At 38.6% G+C, this 9,542-nt stretch overlaps 1 protein-coding gene across 3 annotated transcripts in view; it reads right to left on the reverse strand.

Moving 5' to 3' along the window:
• Positions 1–7,243, reverse strand: part of LOC121314240 (STARD3 N-terminal-like protein) — a 15,543-nt gene extending 8,300 nt beyond the window's left edge. Inside the window, exons 1-2 of one of the 3 annotated variants that reach the window (XM_041247278.1) lie at positions 7,125–7,243; positions 2,310–2,444 (exon numbers count right to left, since the gene is read on the reverse strand). The gene's annotated coding sequence lies outside the window, so the exon portion shown is untranslated. Of the gene's footprint in view, positions 1–2,309; positions 2,445–4,152; positions 4,427–7,124 lie in introns of those variants that run through there. The other 2 variants (XM_041247279.1, XM_041247280.1) reach the window with 2 other exon arrangements.
• Positions 7,244–9,542: the final 2,299 nt, after the last annotated feature.

The raw sequence follows: 9,542 nt of genomic DNA on the forward strand, positions 1-9,542 counted from the left end.
GCAGACAGGCTAAAAAAATTTGAATCTGTTCAGTCTTGAACAAAGAAGACTACGTGGCGACCTAATTCAAGCATTCAAAATTCTAAAAGGTATTGACAGTGTCGACCCAAGGGACTTTTTCAGCCTGAAAAAAGAAACAAGGACCAGGGGTCACAAATGGAGTTTAGAAAAAGGGGCATTCAGAACAGAAAATAGGAGACACTTTTTTACACAGAGAATTGTGAGGGTCTGGAATCAACTCCCCAGTAATGTTGTTGAAGCTGACACCCTGGGATCCTTCAAGAAGCTGCTTGATGAGATTTTGGGATCAATAAGCTACTAACAACCAAACGAGCAAGATGGGCCGAATGGCCTCCTCTCGTTTGTAAACTTTCTTATGTTCTTATGTTCTTAACATTTGATCACAAAAGAAAAAGTAAGAGGTTATCAGCTACACTCACTGCTTAGAAAGTGGGGGTAAAAAGATGTCAACACTGACCACTAACCAAGTCAGAAGACCTTCTTTGTCAATGAGGAAGTAGTCATCTTGCTGGTTTCACTGACTCTGATTAGCACTAATCTGCGATGACCTAATGTTATTTTAAATTCCAAAAGTCTAAAAAAAAAGTTTGAGAACCACTGATCTTTAGTACTGAGGGTTTTGCAGCTTTACAAATTCATCAGGGCCTTTGGAAAATTTACGACCCCCCAACCCCCCCCCCCCACCACCACCACAATTGGTATTACAGTGAAAGTATCCACAGTATTTAGCGTTTTACAGTATCTGCAGATTGTCCAATTGTGATGAAACCCATCAAGTGCTTTCTTTAGCAAGGTACTGGATGCTGTATACTTTCTGTATACATTCTTTGGCACAAGTTACTGTAGTTATCAGAATACACAGGCTTTTGTCCATCCATTTGTCAAAGTTACGTTTTTCATGTAGGTCTTGCTTTATATTTGTATTTACAGTTGTAGCATTGAATTCCACTGACATGCTTATTATTACAGGGGAAGGGTTCAAAAATTAATATTTAATACAAGACAGCTGGCAGGAAAATGGTTATTTTTTTCTTGTACGACACCCACAATCAAAGTTGATCTCATGTCACAGAATACAGCTGTGATTCCCGAGGGGTTAGTCCTTTATCATCCTGAAACCAAAGTAATATGACTTATGAGATGGTTTATGAGATAGTAGTAGACACAGCATGTTTTCAAATTCATGGGGATGCTTAATTATTTACACTTTATGATTTGCCAAGTACAGATGTGATCATATGACCTAAACAAAGGGCGGACCGATCTTGAAGAAAACTCAAAAATAAATTGCACTGACGCATCATATTATAATAATAACTGCATTATAATACTACTAATAATACACATTTTCACCTGGTATTTTTAGACAGTAATCCAATTAATACAACTGACTTATTAGGGTCAGTGCTACAGGTTAAAAAAGCAAAAATATGTTTTGGTTGATTCCACAGAATAATGAAAAAGGATACTTTGTTTTGGCTTACAATAAGTTGTGCAGGAAAATCCCTACATCTGCCAGATTCCTTTTTTCCTCAAAAAAGACAGCAAAGCACTAAAAACACTAACAAGATGTTTCATTAGTAACTATACAAGCCATAGCAGTAGGTATATTACATGTTGCACAATTTTGGCTGCATAAACAACATACAGTATGTGTTTTAAGTTTGTGTTTAAGGTCACTGTGGAAAAAATAAATAAAATGGTAAACCTGTATACACTTCTGGTAAGATATTCTGAAATATTATACAACAACTTAACAAAATCCCAGCTATGAAGTGGTCAAAGCCCTTTAGATAACCTTCTAATTTCATTTTGCATACATCTGTATTGCTTTTTATAGGGCATAAGCAGAGTAGAATTCAATAATATTCACAAATTTTTAGACCATTTACAGCCCTGGAAACTACAAACTGTCGACATATGCAGTGGTTAGCAGTACATGTTCTCCATTGCACACCAGCGGACAGATAACTCTAGATAACAAGCAGTGTGTGATACAGATGAGCAGTGAATGACTTGCATCACTACCAAACCTCATACTGCCCTTTACCACAGCATCCCTGGGCTGTGTTACCATTGCTGCATTACCATGTACCACAACATAAATGTACCAGAAATAACAGCTAGAACAATCTGAAAGGGCCCTCTGTGATGAGCTGGGATCACCACAACAAAATAAACACAAGATTTTTTGTTTTTATGTGTTTAAAAAGATGCCTGGAGTCATTAATGAACACCATTAAGGTGCTTTTTTGTTCCTCAAACTGCAAAAACGAAATCCCACTTACCGTAATTATGATATAATTTTCTGTTGTAGCTAGTCTTGTATTATTCCTCGTTTCCTGATTTTTCTCTTCAAACTGTCCCTTGAAGATCAAACCTGCTTTTAAAATTCAAAGCCAGCTTTCCAGTCGAAGGAAAACCTGTAAGATAAAACATTACACTAGTAATGAAAGCAGACTTCCTCAAGTATGGTATTCAATCTTTGACCTACAGTAAGTGCATATATATCAAGAAGTGGTTCTGTTCAAAACTCTAAAACACAATTTCATTAAAAACTATATAAAGGCATATTTGAAGGTAATTTTTAAGATTGTGCGACTGTGTAGTGCTTTTCCTGTTCTAACACACACAATACTGTACACTCAGCTATCTTTCAAGTTATGCACAACATGAAAAATGTTGGCAGCCTGCCTAAATAGATTAAAATAAACAGTTTCCAGACCACTAGTTTCACTGTTTTTGCCTTCCTCTAACGGATGTTTCATGTAGTTTAAAGGTACGTAGTTTCAGACTCTGTATTTATGTGAACAAATAAAGGTTTCAGGAATAAAAACATTTTGTGGATTTTTAAGCCCAGCAGTTACAACAAATTAGTGTTTTATATATATATATAATCATGTAAAATATCCAGTAACAAACTTAATTGCTGTCTGTGATACAAACCAAGCTCACGATTTTGGCTCAACTTTGGCCAGAAAAAGAACTACAAATGAACAAGAGTGGTCTTTTTTTTTTTTTCACTGCATATTTGCAATGAAGTAGATTTGTTTCTGAAAGCTGGAGATGTTACTATAACTTCCTAGAATGTTCTGAACTTCACAATCTATACCTTCACCGGCGGCACAGTGACACTTTCTAAATAGCACACAGACGTATTTTCTCTTCAAATTCCTTTTCTGTTTATTTTTTTTTTGACAAAGCTAAATCTGATACGGAGAACTACAGCACAACAAAGTGCACAGTGATTTAGTGGGTTCAGTGGGTTTTGTGATCCTTTTGCACTTTCCATCGGATTGGGCAAAGCTGTTTATCCTATTTATAATACAAGCCTTTTATTAATTAAAATGATTGGCTTTGTTTTGCTTTCACTCTAACAGCCATGTTACCTGTTGTGTTCTTAAATCGTTCTCAAAGATATTAATATTAAAAACACAGGTCCTTAATGGATCATGTATAAACTCTTTGGTAACACTACTGTTTCTGACAGTTTGCATTAGAACAGAAAATCTGAATGCAGAGGCCTCTGGCTACCAGAGCAGACAGGAAGGAAGTGGCAGCAAATTAACAGGATGGACATCGGCTATAGGAATATGCATGGACTTCTTTTTGTTATCTATGGCATTTTGTAATAACTGATTACTGTACATTCTGTGTTCCCTTTTACTGTAAGCTCCTCTGCTAGCCAGACATGTTTAGTTTTACTTTGCGTGTGCTGTAGGCTAAAATATATCCGGAAGTTTGCTAGCTGGGTGTACTTTGGTCTGTTTCCCTCTCTAACCACAGTTCTATGTAAACCAATCCATCAGCCCTTTCTTCTCTGTCATTTTTAACTAAATTATTTTGTATCCTCATGTATCATATTTAATAACCAGACACAGACTAAGAACAACCTCTCTCAACATGTCACACAAACTCAGTTATTGCACACCAATTTCACAAACGATGTGAAAAAAATATGTATCCATGCTTTTAAGTTCCCGTGATGACTCACAAAAACTTTAGATCTTAAGAGTATACCGTCTACCGTTCCTTGCTGCTGTGTTCAGCTCATCTGATTTGACTGCTGATGCTCCTGACACCACTCTTATTAAATCCTCTACAGTATTTAAGACTGGCACAACTACTTACCCTGAGACAGTCCATGAATGCTCCCTCTCTACTTCTAAGATCGCCTAGTTTAGCCTTTACGCCCATTTAGGCTTCAGTTTCTGTGTTGACAAAACATACCTACTGTATAGAAGCATACAGTGGACAAAATATTATCCAGAGCACAGTAATGGAGGAGGTTGTTTTTATTGTGTTTAAAAGTCAGCCCAAATGCACTTTACTGATTAGCTGAAATCTCTTCAGCAAACATAATAAAGTTACATTATATAATACGAAAGCTACCACCAGAAGCACATCTGTGTGCCAACAGTACTGAAACCAGGCTGGAAACACAATACTTCCTCATTATGGCGTGCAAAGGTCTGCTTTAGATTGCAAAAGTAGTTTCATTGGGTGAGGGAGATCAGACAAAATGTAACCAAGTACATAGTGGGTTGGCTACCGTATCTTCTGTATAATATGTGTGGGTGTATTGAAAACATTGCAAACTATGGTAATTGCATGGCACAACCATAGGAAAACATGGGAAAACTGTAAAATTACTGTGCAAACTTTTACAAGGGCTACCCTACACTGTAGTAAAACCACAAACTTTAGGTCATCCATGGTGGGTCTGTTCCTTGTATTTTATTTCTTATATTTGATTGGTGGTTCTGTATTCTTTATGATGTATCTATGATCCCTTTATGTTTACTGTGGACTAAAATGTCAGCCAAATTTGCAACCCTTCTAAAAGCTACGGTGCTTTCGGAAATATTTTTTGCAATACGAAGTATAAATAAATGCTCCCATTTTTGAGTAAATGTTGGGTAATAATATAGAAAACATCATTATTAATGACACTCTTAACCCTATCTTCCCTTTTCTTATAATCAAGTAGTTCATTCCTATTGTGTTTGTCAACTTTTATCAATTCTCTCTCAATAATTTGTTATTTATATCCTCTTTTCTTAATTTACTTTTTAATTCCTTTCTGTTTATTAGTCATTTTCATCAGAACAGATTACCCCATACTTTATGAATTTCTATTTTAGTATAGATAGGCTGTGCAGATGACAAATGTAGGTATTGATGTATATCAGTAGGTTTCAAGTAAAGATCTGTTTTAATAGATCCTTGATCAAGTTTAACCAAGGTGTCTAAGCATTCAATTTCAGATTTTGTCACCTTAAATCCGCCGAAATGTTAGGGTGGATATTAGTTGCTAAATTTATGAAACTGTGCAAGAGCTTCTTCTCCAAATGTCCATATTCCAAGTATGTCATCCACATACCTTCAAATGTATTCTAATGGTTTCTTGTCTAGAGCCCCTTTCACGCTGGCATGCTCTACCCGGTCAGGACCCGGTGTATTGCTGGTCATGTAAATGATTTCACACTGCTTTTGATAAAGCAGGTTGACTTGGGTGACAGGCGCAAGTAAACAATCTGTGTATCGATGCCCTGGAAGCAGCTTGTTACGGACGCTTCCATCCAAGCTTCTCCGGATTGAACCGTCGGCCCAAATGTTGATTAGAGCAAATGTTTCTACATCCCTGCCGCAATCTGGGTCATGATGTGTCTCAAGCAACACAAATATGGATAAACACAATAAACAGAAATGTTCCTTGCGGAAGTGAAACATAAACACAGGAGTGGCTATTTGTTATTGCGTTGGCACAAATGTCCATCATGCTTTTTGTCTCGCTCAACCCGGGTGAACCCGGGTACGACCCAGGTATGTGGTTTCACACTACGCAGGATTGTGACCCAGGTAGCCTGAACCCGGGTCCGGACTCGGTTTGGAGTGCCAGTGTGAACGGGGCTTAGTTTACTCAATAACATTTCCTCCCATTTGCCCATACACATGCTTGCAAAATGCATACCTAATTTTAACCCTATTGCTGCGCCAACATTCTGTTTGTTACTTCTGTTTCCAAATGTAAAATAACAATTTTCTAAAACTATATTTAATAGGTATCATGTTCCTATCTACTCTATTTTCCAGTGCCTCTTTACATGCTTCTAAAGTTTCACACTGGGGTACATGGATTTTACAGCCATGCTAAATAAAATGGTACTCTGTGGAATTTTAACCTTTATATTATTATATCCTTTTCAGAAAATGTGTTAGCTAGGTAAGCTTTAAACGTGTGGCTGCAGCTTCCTTTCAGTTATTTCCGCAATGACATATGTTGGGTTATCAATTGTGTTGACAATCATTCGCATTGGGTGTGTTTCTTTGTGCATTTTTGGGTTACCTCTAACCAAACCTGTTCTGGGATTTTGCGGAAGCATGTCACTTTTTAATTATTTCGATACAAACCCATTTTTACATTATTCTGTCTGCCAGAATTCTCATTTCTTTATTAGTAGTCGTGGTAGTTTTTACTTCTTAGTGTATTTTGCAATTCAGTCCCTGCTGTTTTTATATGATCATATGTGTTCATTACTACCACCCTTTCTTTTAATTTGTATTATATGTTCACGCATGTATTTTCACATAGCTGTCCGTCGCACTGACTTGACCGTTAAACTAACGCACACTAGATACTGAGTCTGTGACATGGACTAGATGCTTTACAACACAGGCTGTTTTCTTGTAAACAGATTAATTGCGAGCGGCGACTGTAGTGTCGGATTTCTGCTACACCCGTGCAAATGAAATTGATGTTTGTTTGCCCGACGTCATCATCAGTGATCATCACCTCTTAACATTTATAGAATCATTATCGCAAAAGGCTGTCTCAATCTGTACATTGCCAAGAAATACACATGGAACCTGTATTCATTATTGTATTAATATTACAAACCAAAGACTGTAGCACTTAAAACGCCAACCCTATATCGGTATCGATATTCAAATGTAATAAACAAGAAGTGGCGAGCAGCTTTATCCGCTACAGCTAGATCCCCTGGATTCACTCCTATAACATCAAATGTAATCATCTCTATTCTTATGACAACAAAAACATACACATAAATAATTGAAAAAAAAAAAACGTGCTAACCTACCCGTTAATCGCAGAGCTACACGTTGTGTTGTACCTACTGTAGTCACCAATTCGAAGTGATTATTAGCATAGCCTATCTGAAATTGAAACTGTGACCTGTAGATAGAGACCTCTGTTTCTGGAAGACAGGAAACGCGGATACACAGGAAAATGTTATTTAGGAAGATGGGTTCATGGGAGATGTAGTTTTTAAAAAATGGTTAAGCAAAATTGGAGTAGGAGAGCGAAGAAAAAAAAAAAAAAAAAAAAAAAATCGAATTTTCTTTCTCTGACTTGTGATTAAGAGATTCGAGGACCGAAAACAGAAATGAATGTGCGACATTGTGACCTTTCAATGGTATCACAAAATGAATACCAATTCCCACTGTTGATAATGTATTACTGTTGTACCAAATAGTACAAATACTAACACTCACATTCGCGCCTTGCTGTAAGGACTCCGGTTAATTTACTTATGTATTTATTTATTTAATATTCGAAGTATTTTATTTACACTTGCAAAAACTGCAGAGTTTTCTTATATAATAGAAAACCGAACTGCTATGTTTACATCAGTAAAATGCATTCAGCATTAACACAATAGTCCCTTTAAGATGTGTTCCTGATTACACCTCTTTTAAAATCGAATGAATGCCACATTAATAAGCTTCCTAAAATATAAACATTATACAACGTCCTGTTAAATGACAGCAATAGTGAAAGTTACATGTTACCATTATTTGACCACTAGATGGCAGGGTTCACTAAAAAGATAACAAAAACACTACTGCAGGATACTAGCAGAACATAGTTAATGCATATTTTATAAGGGAAGCATTTGACCAATTTGCGTATTCCGAGAACACACTATTTCACAATTTAAGTAATACGAATTTTCACACAACGTGTAATAATTACAATACCTTTACACAGCATATTTACTGGACTGCAGTGTCCTTTGTACGTATTTATTTTCTGTAGTGAAAATTCCGGCCAGTTGAATCAGCCGGCTTGTTTCAGCCCGCAACTCGGCGTGTTTGGTCACCCGCCTGGCGTGGTGAATGCGTTTCTCCTATAGCTGAATTGCTGTGTGTTTAAGCCTCTATTTTTCCTATCACTGACTTTGCAGTTAAAATAATAATAATAAAAAAAGCACTACATTTTTCTAGGTCGCCTGTGCTCCACTCCGGCATACGCTACGCGCTGCCCCGTTCCGTGACTGCCTGTGGTCCATAACCAGGTTATCGCCGGGCTGCACTGTGCTCCCCTGTGCAAAGTACGGTCTACTTGGGTCTCCAGCTGGATTCCCTTATGATGCGAGCCTGCCTCTCAGACAGTACAATTGGTATTGTGCCAAAAATGACTGGGTCTGGTCGTCGCAGCTTCGTCAGCCATCCAACTGGGGTTTTTTCACATGCTCCCGCTTCAAGCCTGGCTCAATGCCTTTTGGCTACACCGCAAGTGCGAAAGAAACCGTTGGCTGACAGTGTCTCGCTTATACTGGAAAGCACTCTGGTGGAGGCAAGCCCCTCATCTGAGCGAAGGCATAAGGATGGGAGTGATTTACAACCATCAAGTGATAATGACAGACACAGGCAGAGGAGTCTGCGGATCTGGTTGGGCCACTGGACATCCCTGTACATAAACACACTAGATCTGAAAGCAGTTCACCTCGCATTGCAACATTTTCTCCCTCTGCTCTGCAACAAACATGTCATTGTCCGCACGGACAACACGTCAGTAGTTGTGTACATGAACCACCAGGGAGGGATTTGGTTCCCGGGATTACACCGCATAACCTTTTGGCTGCTGATCTGGGCACAGAGGCACTTCCTGTCCCTCCCTGCTGTACATCTCCCAGGAGTCTTGAGGGAGGGTCCTCACCCATCAGAATGGCTACTGCACCCTCAGGTGTTGCAGTGCTTTTGGGAACGCTTCAGGGAGGCCCAGGTTGATCTCTTTGGCACGGCAGAGACGACCCATTGCCCCCTGTGGTTCTCCCTCTGCAGCTGCGGAGGTCCACTAGGCGTACAAAGTGCTTTTGTACGCTTTCCCGTCTATACTGCTGCTCCCTACTATCCTCAAAAAGGTCAGGAGAGATGAGGCAACTGTTCTCATGGTAGCTCCCAGATGGCACAGGAGAATCTAGTTTTCGAACCTCTGCCAGCTGCTGTGAGGCCAGCCCTGGGAGATCCCACTGTGCACTCCACGGAGGGGCCTATAGGCAGCTTTGATATAACATGCTCAGTAGATACCTGATAAGCAGGCATATCCCAAAAGTATTGTTTTGGCGGTAATCTTCTCTTTATACTACATACAATTTACTGCAGTAAATAGTGTCGTTGCAGTACATATTGTAATAAAGTTTATTACAGTCAGATCCAGTAGCTGCAGTTACAGTAAACCACAAAGAAATGTTGAAATTAATTGCATGTGAAGT

This window comes from Polyodon spathula, chromosome 4, assembly GCF_017654505.1.
Source record: "Polyodon spathula isolate WHYD16114869_AA chromosome 4, ASM1765450v1, whole genome shotgun sequence".
In the NCBI taxonomy this organism is placed as follows: domain Eukaryota; kingdom Metazoa; phylum Chordata; class Actinopteri; order Acipenseriformes; family Polyodontidae; genus Polyodon; species Polyodon spathula.